Here is an 11,540-nt window from a genome sequence, read left to right as displayed (position 1 = left end):
GGTAGTAGTACCTTTGTTGCAGCGCTTTGTACAATTTATTTTATTTATTTAATAATTATGTTTACACGGCATTACACTTATTTACAAAACGTCTTTTTACTAAGAAAAGAAGATTTTTTGCAATAACTCACAAACAACTAGACCGATCATGTTCACTATAGTTTTCATTGAAAGTATTTATTAAGCTCTTGTTTCACAATTTTTTTCATATTTTTTGGACCCGTAGTTCAAAAGTTAGAGGGGGGGGACACTCATTTTTTTTTCTTTCGGAGCGCATATTTTCGGAAATATTAACATTATCAAAATATGGTTTTAGGAGACCTTATTCGTTTTGAAAGACCTATCCAACGATACCCCACACTATCGGGAAAAAGTAAAAAAAAAATTCAAAAAATATTTTTTGTATGGGAGGTACCCTAGAAATTTTTTTTGGTAACTTTTATTTTACCATTCTGTCGCAATGCATGATTTATGTATCCATGCCAAATTGCAGCTTTCTAGCACTAACGATCACGGAGCAAAGCCTCGGACAGACAGACAGACAGACATGGCGAAACTATAACGCTACGTCTTACGTAGGCGAACAACGCGCGAACGCGGCGCGGCGCGGCGCGGCGAAAGCGGCCGCCGCCGCGCCGCGCCGCGCCGCGCCGCCTGACATTCGCGTGCAAATCGCGCCGCACCGCGTTCGCAACGAGATCGCTTACGTAGGACACTTCTATGGGCATCAAAGGATTGATTTCGCCGCGCCGCGCCGCGCCGCGTTCGCGCGTTGTTCGCCTACGTAAGACGTAGCGTAAGGGTTTCTAGGTGACTCCGAAACCCTAAAAAGGCGCGAAATTAAAATGTTCTATGGGAGGAAAGACATCAGTGTTTATAGAGATATATATAGGTGTAACAACCTCCTCCGTATTTGTTCGACAACGAAAAGCCGCGGTGCGCAGCGCAGCATCGCTCCGTGTGTTTTGCGCCGTATTAACAGCTACATACCAAACATAGCCCTTAGGTATTTCTTTGGAATAGGGGCTACCATCGGTCAATTAATTGTGTCCACAATGCAATAAATTCATTGAGCGACTCAATGAGCGACGCTGACTATCAGGCCAATTCGAGTTTCACTTATTCGATCCATTTCCGATATGACACTGGTCAGTGACAAAATGTACATTTCTTCAACCAAAAGCGTTACTTTTGACAGACATAGTATTATACCATATCGGAAGCAGATAGAATAAATAAAACTCGCATTGGCCTATGTATTTACGTCACACTTTTGATGAGTTTGACAGGTCGATTAAACATATATGTATTTGTTTAAAGGGGTCCACTGATTAACAGTCCGCCGGACGGTAACGGCCTGTCAGTTAGAACAAAATTTTGACAGTTCCGAACAACTGACAGGCCGATACCGTCCGGCGGACTGTTAATCAGTGGGCCCCTTAACTCTTACCTAACTGTTACTGTTAAGTGGTTAACTGGTGTGTACTTGACCTTAATTAGTGTGGAATGTAATTATAACTTATATCAATATGGATGATGAGTTACATTGAAACACAGACGTATTGTGTAAGGTTTGGAAGCCAAGCCAAGCCAGAAAGCAAGTCTGTGGCCAAGCCTAGTCGGTAGGTCGGTAGTGTCCCTGCCTACGAAGCAGAGGTCCCGGGTTAGAATCCTGGTAAGGGCATTCATTTGTGTGTTCATCACAAAACGGCTTCACAAAAAGTAGTGCGGCGGTTTTTGTTTTTAGTTCATAGATCGACGAATCCAGCAACATATAAACTAGTTTGATGTAGTTATTCAAAAGGTACTTAAATACAACATGCAGTACGTAACGGGCCACGATTATTTAGCAGTGGCGCTGCTGGTGTGCACGTTAATAGGCTCTTAAAACAAAGACACAAAACTATCTGTTTTGTGACAAAGATCCCAACGAATTGAGAAACGACTCCATAAAACGACTGTCTTTTGTGCATATTTCAACTATGTGGTCATAAATAATTAATTCCTTAAACTCTAAAAGAAAAATAACTCTTTAATTAAAGCGCTGTAGCGACCAAACAAGTTATATTTAGCATTCGTATTAACATAAACATAATATTTATAACGATATGCAGATTTTGGATTGATTTGATAAGTTAATTTAATATTATTATTTATTATAGAGTTCGAAATAATTTTATAGCATGTCTTATAGTGTTATAGTATTCATATACATGTATATAGTAATTATAAGTAACATAATTGTAACATACCAAATTATATTATAGATTGTACCCTGTGTAATCTAATTTTCTACCGGTTTGTCAGTAAAAAAAATATATACATAGGTAGCGCTGCATGCAAACCCATGTACAGAAACTAGTTACCAACTAAATCGTTTTGTAAAAACCTAAAGTCAAAGAATTATGGCTAATTAATACAAATGCAAACAGATTAAGTATCAGCAAAAAAACACAGACGAATCTAGACCTTATTCTGAAAGTCATAAATATTTGTCCTACTTTTTTCGGTAAAATTGCGTTGTCCAGTCAACAGCAGAAATTGCTAAGTGGGCGAATGATTTTAACGCGACTTTATTCTTAAGAGAATAAGTGCGTGTCCAGGTAATTTTGAACACCTCTGCCGCTCAGCAACTTCTGCGTTGTCCAAAGTTCTTTGACCCGTATGTTTGTCTGTCTGGAGTGTTTAGGCATATGGAGATTGAGGGCCCGATGCGGATTTTGAAATAGACATCTATTAGATATATTTTAGACATCACCAAGATACGATAACGATATGTTTAAGATCTAACCTGTCAAATTTGACATTTGCGCGATTCTGGAGATACGATACTTAAACGATTTCCTCAGGACATGATTTAGAGATCCAATTCACGTCTAATAGATAGCTTACGCTATCTAACGTAAAAGTGACATTGGTTGCCCGAATAGCGCTGCAAAAGAGAACTAGTTGATATCTAAACTATAACGTAGAATGGATCTAGTACGTGTCGTTTCTTGTGAATATCTTGAAGTTCGAATACGGCAGTGACTCTAGTGTGGTTGCGTAAAGGGTAAACATAACTAGCCATACGGGGGCCATTGACTGCTAGAGGAAATTAAATTGATGTCATTTGGAGTGTCATTGCTAGCCAAGGTGACGCTCGCTCGCGCTTCGCCATCGAATCGCTTTGAGTCTTTCTATCACCACCTATCACTCTTCCATGGGTCCATATTGGGTCGCATAATAATTGATTGTCCTAATGTAATGTTACGCATAAAACTCATGCATTTCGCATAATTGTTACTGTGCTGGAAATATTAAAATTTCAGAAAAATTATAACACAAACCTAACCTAACCTAACCTATTCTACACAACCTATGCAACATTTTTCTAAAATACTTTGTTTCAGCTGGAGAAAAAATATGCGAAAAGAGATTTATGCGTAACATTACATTATGACAATCAATTATTATGCGATGAGATATGATCCCCTCTTCCATACCATACATAGAAGGTAGTATTCTATAGGATGCTATACGCGTGCCTCCGTAAGAGACAAAACATACGCAATGCGACACTATGAATGGTCGAATTTATTTGTTGCCCACCATTTCCCCCACCCCTTATGCCTGATCTAGTTATATAGGTACAGTCAGCAGCAGAAGTTTCTAAGCGGGCGAGGTGTTCAAAATTACCTTGACACGCTCTAATTCTCTAAGCAATAAAGTGGCTTCAAGATAATTTTGAACACCTTAGTTACCCGTTAAAATCTCGGGATCATAATAGACTGCACTTTATCTTGGATCCCTCAGATTAGCGAAGTAAGCAGGAGGATGTTTGCATCAATGGGTGCTCTTCGCCGACTACGTAATTTCTTGCCTTTCGCCACGAAAATTGCGCTATCACAATCGCTTCTTATGCCTATACTAGATTATGCGGACACCTGTTATCTGGATCTTAATGAAGACCAGCTTAGTAAACTTGAACGCCTTCAAAATCTTTGTATCAGATTTATATTTGGCCTGCGTAAATTTGACCATATTTCCAACTTTCGTGCCCAGCTCAAGTGGCTACTAAGTGGCCCTATACGTCTTCGATGTAATTCTCATATCTTAGCTCTTCTCTATAGCATTCTTTTCAACCCCGCTACTCCTTCATACCTTAAAGAACGTTTTAGTTATCTCTCCTCCGTCAGGCCTTCACGGAAATATCAACTTGTTCCCCCTCCTTCTTCTACGAAATTTTATGACTCCTTTACGTTTCGAGCTGTTCGTCTGTGGAACAGTCTGCCGTTAGACATTAGGTGTGCTAAAACTCTCCAAAGCTTTAAAAACCTTCTAAAGAATCATTACTTATCTCTTCCTTAATGTGCCGCTGTGTATATATATATCCCATCAAAAACATAAATGTAAAAAAGGAGAGCCAAGTTCAATACAAAAATTATGCTTGGCTGTGGGGTTCGCCGCAAAAAGAATGGAGATTTAAATGAGTGCCAAGTTCTATGCAAAATCCAAATATGTATTTATAGGAACAAAATAACATTATAAACACGTATTAAACTCTATTTCTTTGCTTTATTGGATACCTATAACAATTGCTGTTATTTAAAAAAAATGCGAGATCTTAAAGCAGGTTAGATTTGACTTGGCCAGTTTTCATTACATCAGTCATTTTATAAAGTTATTCAACATATATATATTTTGTAATTCTGATAAAAACTGGCCAAGCCAAATCTAACCTACTTTAAGATCTCACATTTTTTTTAAATAACAGCAATTGTTATAGGTATCCAATAAAGCAAAGAAATAGAGTTTAATACTTGTTTATAATGTTATTTTGTTCCTATAAATACATATTTGGATTTTGCATAGAACTTGGCACTCATTTAAATCTCCATTCTTTTTGCGGCGAACCCCACAGCCAAGCATAATTTTTGTATTGAACTTGGCTCTCCTTTTTTACATTTATGTTTTTGATGGGATATCAATACTTTTTGTAAAGAAAACTAGGCAGGTATTGAGATTTAATGTTTTTTCTTGTGTTTCCGCTGCATGTTTTTTACTTCTGTTCTTTGTATTAATTATGTGGTGCCGCGCGCCGCCAACGACACACCGTTGGCCGGTTGTTTAGCGCGTATTACAGGTTTTTTGTATGGGGACCCCCCCTATTTTTTAACTTTTATTTATTTTTAGATTTTTTCCTACGCTTACACACAATTACCGAGCTGGATTCCAAATTTCATCCTTCTAGGTCATCTGGCAGTAGGTTAGGTTTAGGTACTATATGTCAGTCACAATAAAAAAGAAATTTGTATGGGAACCCCCCCTATTTATTAACTTTTTTTTGTTTTTAGATTTTTTCCTACGCTTACATACAATAACCGAGCTGGATTCCAAATTTCATCCTTCTAGGTCATCTGGAAGTAGGTTAGGTTTAGGTACTTATATGTCAGTCACAATAAAAAATGGTTTTTTTGTATGGGGACCCCCCCCCTATTTTATAACTTTTTTTAATTTTTAGATTTTTTCCTACGCTTTCACACAATAACTGAGCTGGATTCCAAATTTCATCGTTCTAGGTCATCTGGAAGTAGGTTAGGTTTAGGTACTTATATGTCAGTCACAATAAAAAATGGTTTTTTTTGTATGGGGACCCCCCCTATTTTATAACTTTTTTTAATTTTTAGATTTTTTCCTACGCTTTCACACAATAACTGAGCTGGATTCCAAATTTCATCCTTCTAGGTCATCTGGAAGTAGGTTAGGTTTAGGTACTATAGGTATGTCAGTCAGTCTTAAAATTTACGACTTTTTGACCTTCATATCTTTATAACCGTTTGAGCTAGCTTCATGAAATTTGGGCTTCTAGATGTCCTTATGGATATAATTAAACACACGTAGTTTTATGTGTTTACGTTAAAGATGTTTTGAGTTATAGAAGGGTCAAAAGTGGCACCAAGTGGTTCGTGTAATATTACACTTGGCGCTGGCTAGCCAGTTCCTTTGCTTGAACTTGGCTTGACACGCTGCCGCGTGTCTAGATATATATATTGTGTTTGTATTTTTGTATGTGTTTATATATATGTATATGTATGTTATATATATTAAACTATTTGTTTGTACCTATTGGTACATATTTATATAATGTGTAATCTTCTTATTCCTGTAATTTATTTCGTGCACTACCTGTTTTAAAAGTTTTCTATTCTTTATATCCTGCTAACCCAAGGTTGTCTGGAAGAGATCGCTTACAGCGATAAGACCGCCTGTTGCTACCATTATTTACACTGTAAATCTGTTATTGTATTTTTCTTTGTGGTGCAATAAAGTGTATTTACTTTACTTACTTACCCGCTTAGCTACTTTCTGCTGCTGACTGGACTATAAAGGCCGAGCCACACCGGCTTGCGTGTGCGTGACGTGCGCGTGTGCGTGCGCTAAAATGTTGGAGCCGCACACGCACACGTCACGCAAGCGGTGTGCCATCTCTCATAAGGATCTGTATACTACAACGCCGCACGCGCACGTCACGCGCACGCAGCCGGTGTGCACAGGCCTTAAGACTTATAGATTCATGCTTCCATATTAGTTTGACAGTGTCACTTGCGTTTCGTTCGCTATGGAGCATCAGCGATTGGCATCTTGTCTACGGAACCAGGAATCGGCCGATTCGAACATACTTTATGACAAAAAGATCTTGGCATACTTTTTACTTACAAGGTACAGTATAGTGTAGGACCACCACGAAATCAAAAATTTTAAATCCGAAATACCGTCTATCTATACTCACAAGAGCGACAGAGACAGAGATACAATTTCGCGGCAGCCTAGAATTATGTCCATAATCGAGTTGCGTAAGAAAGAGTAAACATGACCTGTCAAACGGCGGCAAAGCGGCCATTGACTGCGCGTGAGTGGAAATTAATGAAGAATGTGCGATCGAGATGTTCTTATATGAAGCCGTCGCGTTTTGGACTTTATTGCTTTGTAATAAGGCAAAAAAGGATATTTTATCAACCCTTAACCATAATACCTATTGATTATTTATTAAAGTATACGAATTTAGAGTTAAACATGATTCAAAACCGGCCAAGTGCGAGTCGGACTCGCCCACGAAGAGTTCGTGCACAGAAAACGGCAAAAATATTTATTTTATTTATGTTATTTGTTATAGCGGCACCAGAAATACATCATCTGTGAAAATTTCAACTGCCTAGGGCCTAGTTATCACGGTTAATGAGATACAGCCGGGTGTCATTCTGAATCCCTAACAACGTTTGTCCTAAAGTCACTTGCCCTAACTGGTTTGTCCTAATGGGCTCATGCCCTAACGATCAATTGACACAACGATTATTTTCCATAATGTAAGGTTCTGAAAAATGGTTAGGTTTTAGAACTTGCTGCCACAAAAGTAGGTTAGGTTAGGGTTAGAACTGCGACCCTCGCAAAAAAGAAAATATGATTAATAACATTAGGATAATTAATCAATAATTAGGGAAAACAAAATTAGGGTTTTTAGTGTTAGGACAACTGATCATTATGACAAACAATATTAGGGAATGCAAAGATAGGAGAAAAGACTTTAGGGACTTTAGGGGTACCCTTTGGGTACGGAACCCTAAAAATTACAAATTAAAATAGAAATTGTTTACAATTTAAAGTTACATTACATAGTTTTTCCTGATTACACGGTTACCTAACTGTCATACAATACATATTTACATTCAATAGGTGCAAGTGTTACTTTTCGAACCATTCGATTTACCTGTGTAAATACCTAGCCTAGCCTAGCTGTAGATGCTATCTATAAAGGATGACACGCTAGACCGGGCCGTGCCCGGGCCGAGGCGTCCGACATGTCATTCTCTATGACGGCTGATCGGTGATCACGTGGTGCTTTTCATAGAAAACGAAGCACCGAAAGCTCCGGTCCGGCCCTGGCCCGGTCTAGCGTGAATCAACCTTAAATGATGAAAGGACGCTTACCATAAGGAATTTCGTACACTAACCCGCATGTTCCTATCCTATCTCTATTGCACGTGCGTAACTTGCTGTCCCGTTCGCACAGTGACATTGACAGCCTGCATCATGGGCGGTACAAAATAGTTATTTACAGTACATATGGTCCTAGTTTCTCTCACTAGTGCGGGAAACAGCTTTTTCGTGCGTATGTCAAAAGTTTAAAGGGCCATATGTACTGTAAAACGTTGTACGATACACGTGCGAATAGGTACGCACTTGTATCGCAAATAACTATTATGATACAAGTGCGAAAAATATGAAATTCGTAACGAGTGGCGAATTTTAAAAGACTACCTAAGGGCCCTCTGGGACAGTAGTACTACCATCTAGTTCTACTGGTAGTACAAATGATACACCTTAGGGTCACTAGTACTACTTCTAAAAATACAAGAATATCCCTCGGGTTTTGTCATAGACCACTGTATTAAAAGTTCAACTGGTAGTACATATGATACACATTACACATTCCAGATGTAAACAAAATATGTATAACGTGTTTTCTAACCCACTGAAAACCTTGATCGGAGTGATTTGGTAGGTAATACTGAACAACTTTTACTATGGTCGATCGGTATCGATCGGTCAAAATGTATGAAAAAGACATTTTTTTAGATTTCGTCATTAGCACCATAAGTAGTAAAAGTTATTCAGTACTAGCTGTTGCCCGCGACTACGTCCGCGTGGAATCTTATCTTCAACATTTTACATCTTTAGTACCTATAATTTTCATATCCAAGCAATGTTGAAATTAAGTACTTTTCTTTTTTAGCAAGTTGTATGAAGTTTTAAGTCAAGTGGATTTTGATGTTGGTTGCTGAAATTACTTTTCTTGTATTCTCATAATAGGTACCTATGCCCTTATACAAAGATTCAAGTTTCGCATTCCGCACTCACAAAATATCTGATCTCCATACAAACTTTCAACCCCTTTCTCTCCACCTTGGGGGATGATTTTCAAAAATGCTTGAATTAGTTTTCATGTTTTTTAATTTATTACCTTTTTTCCAAAAAGTTATAGTTCCTAGCTTAAAATTAAATTTACACCCCAAGACGAATTTTCATCCCCGTTTTAGCCCCCTTAGGGATTGAATTTCCAAAAAGTTGCAATTACTTTTTTTTGTAATCGGCTATTATGTCTTTCTGAGAAGTTTCAAAGCATTTGTAATGGATTCAAACTTTGAACCCCATTTTAACCCTGTTAGGGGATCAATTTTACAAAACGCTGAAATTACTTTTCCTGTCTTCTAATAATATCCCTAAATACAAAGATTCAAGTCCACCACTTGAATTTTTTTTTGATATCCATACAAACTTTCAACCCCTTTTTCACCACCTTAGGGGATGAATTTTATAAAACGCTGAAATTAGTTTTCTTGTATTTTAATAATATATCATTTAACGAAGTTTCAAATTCGTAGCTCAAAAGAAAACTTTAACCCCATACAAACTTTCATCCCCTTTTTAACCCTGTTAGGGGATGAATTTTACAAAACGCTGAAATCACTTTTATTGTCTTCTAATAATATCCCCAAATACAAAGATTCAAGTCCCGCGCTCGAAAAATTTTTTGATATACATACAAACTTTCAACCCCTTTTTCACCACCTTGGGGGATGAATTTTCTAAAATGCTGAAATCAGTTTTCTTGTATTTGAATTTGGTACTTTTTTACACAGTTGTACTACCGGTCTGCCGTTATGGTCACTAGTACTACTGGTAGTACTAGTGACCTTAGGGTGTATTATTTGTACTACCAGTTGAACTAGATGGTAGTACTACTGTCCCAGAGGGCCTAAGGGAGTGTTTCACATTGACATGAACTGCAGGTATCGACTAGTAAAATAAAATAGGTAGCCAAAGTTTTTATTTTTATTTTTAGTCGGTTCGATTCCCAAGCGAATTAAAAAAAAATGTGAATGCAGTTTTACGAAAGTATTAAAAAAAAAAAGAATATTTTCTTTAAGTAAAACGAGTTATAGTGGTCAAGCAAATCTTGTCAGTAGAAAAAGGCGGCAAATTTAAAAATTGTAGGCGTGAAGAGTTATCGTCCCATAGAAAACTTGAATTTCGCGCCTTTTTCTATACTGACAAGATTTGCTTGACCAAGTATAACTAAGGTTTTATTTTAAGTCACTTTCCCTCCAGGGCCCATTATTTTTTTCCACACTGTATGCATTGCATAATGCATAGCCTCATCACCAAAATAAACTTCCTTATAATTGTAGTGTAAATTTCGTATAATTAAATAAATAGAACAAACTAAATACTCAATCGAGCGTTCCCCGGGATTTGTGTTTGTATCGTCTGGCGATTCACAAAACGATATAACTTTATACGGTCCGACCAGACCAGTCTAATAGGGTATTTGACTGTATTTAAAATATTTTTCACCACACCAGCCCGGAAAGAATTACTTTGCACTTCAAAAACGAATAGCAAAGTTGCATTTTATCCACATGTGAGGCAAAGTAATCAAATGCAAATTTTGAGTTGTTTTCTTATGTTTGCTGGTAGAATTGACTTTTAAATGATGATTTTGGATGATAAATATCTAATAACATTCATTTGGATTGATTTTGTTTGATATTTTACATTTAATATTTACTTCGGGTTGGTGTGGTGAAAAATTTTGTGTTTCACTCGGGGGCAAATTTTGTTTAACCCTCGTGCTTTGAAACCCTCGCAACGCTCAAGATTCCATTTTTCGAACCACTCGCTACGCTCGTGGTTCAATTTTGGAATCTTTCGCTTGCTCGCGTGTCAATATTAGCACGAGCGGTTAAACAACCACTTTGCCCCCTTGTAAAACAAATAACTATTTTTTTACACCATGCATGAAATAAAGAACCAGAAGATCAATAGAGAAATATAGACAGCAGTTATTTTTAGACACAATTTCTATTTTAATACCCGTATAAAACTATAATTTTTAAACCAATGTATTAACCAGCAGCAGTCTCCAGATAGGGTATTTGACTACTAGTCAATTCAGTTTCTTTTTTCGAACTGTCAAAACGTTATTGTTACTATGAAATTTATATGAAACACTAGCATGTGACGTCACAATCAAATTACCTACTCTTTATAGTTTTATACGGGTTTTAAAATAGAAATTGTGTTTAAAAATAACTGCGCTCTACGTTTCTCTATTAATCTTCTGATGCTTTATTTCATGTATGGTGTAAAATAATACATTTCATATAACTTTCATAGTAGCAAAATCGTTTTGGCAGTTCGAAAAAAGAAACTGATTTGACTAGTAGTCAAATGCCCTAATTTGAGACTGCTGCTGGTTTTAAGCGGAAGGAATGTTTTAACATTATAGACCGACCGCTTAAATGAGTCCTCGCCTGCGCGGTACGGGGGCGACGGGGTAGGACGACTAAGGGTGGCGGGGAAGGTGCGGACGCGCGGTAGGACTCATTTAAGTGGTCGGTCTATCAGTGTTGCCAACTCGGCATAAATGATGCCAGATCTGGCATATTTTCACTCGCTTGCCACCAAAATGTTCCATTTAGCATCTGGCATATTTTTTT

The 11,540-nt window shown here is 37.5% G+C and overlaps 1 long non-coding RNA gene across 1 annotated transcript; it reads right to left on the bottom strand.

Annotated features, from left to right (window-relative positions):
- Nucleotides 1-437: 437 nt before the first annotated feature.
- On the bottom strand, nt 438-823 carry LOC134676943 (uncharacterized). The gene is made up of 2 exons (XR_010099969.1): nt 792-823; nt 438-556 (listed from the first exon to the last, which is right to left on the bottom strand). It is a non-coding gene; the product is annotated as an uncharacterized LOC134676943 (long non-coding RNA).
- Between the last annotated feature and the right edge of the window lie 10,717 nt (nt 824-11,540).

This window comes from Cydia fagiglandana, chromosome 25 (genome assembly GCF_963556715.1).
Source record: "Cydia fagiglandana chromosome 25, ilCydFagi1.1, whole genome shotgun sequence".
Classification (NCBI taxonomy): Eukaryota; Metazoa; Arthropoda; class Insecta; order Lepidoptera; family Tortricidae; genus Cydia; species Cydia fagiglandana.
The sequence above is the reverse complement of the archived record's forward strand: the minus strand, read 5'-3'. Positions and strand labels throughout refer to the sequence as shown.